Raw genomic sequence first — 697 nt, forward strand, 5'->3', positions numbered from 1 at the left:
ATATATAGACATATATATATATATATATACGTATATACATATACATATATATATACATATACGCGTGTGTGTATTTAAACATATATTCATCTACGTGTGTGTGTGTGTGTGTAAACACACACACACACACACACACACACACACACACATATATGTATGCATATATATCTGAATGAGCCTCTCTGCGTGTTTGTGTAGAGTAAGAGAGCCATAAAATATTCATGGGTCGAACGCATAAAATACCTTAAAACCGTTTTAACAACCTTTTTTATGGAGTTTTAAAACATCTCTTTAACGGAAGCAATAGACTTGACGAAATCTGCATAACATAAATTAAAACGTAATTAAATATGCATATTTTGCATACATCTATGTGTGCGTGAGTATATGTATTCCTATGTGTGTATGTGCGTGTGTGTGTGTGTGTGTGTGTGCACGATTCTCATCGAGGCTGCACAGAACAGCAGGAGGCAGAGATGACTACGGTGGCGACGTCGAATTCCATCATCCGTCATCCATCAGTTACTGAGCGCAGTGGTTGAAATAAGGTGTCATGCCGTTTGCCCCAGCATGGCCACAACTGGATGGTTGAAAGGATTAAGATATGTGTGTGTATGTATATGCGTCTATGTCGGAGTTATGCTCTCTCTACGCCAATATATATCTATATATATATATATATATATTTATATATATA

General features: G+C 36.2%; 1 protein-coding gene across 5 annotated transcripts in view; it reads right to left on the reverse strand.

The window, feature by feature from the left end:
* Positions 1–697, reverse strand: part of LOC106878716 (transcription factor COE1) — a 341,839-nt gene that overhangs the window by 308,165 nt on the left and 32,977 nt on the right. The gene's annotated exons all lie outside the window — the stretch shown is intronic.

This window comes from Octopus bimaculoides, chromosome 22, assembly GCF_001194135.2.
Source record: "Octopus bimaculoides isolate UCB-OBI-ISO-001 chromosome 22, ASM119413v2, whole genome shotgun sequence".
In the NCBI taxonomy this organism is placed as follows: domain Eukaryota; kingdom Metazoa; phylum Mollusca; class Cephalopoda; order Octopoda; family Octopodidae; genus Octopus; species Octopus bimaculoides.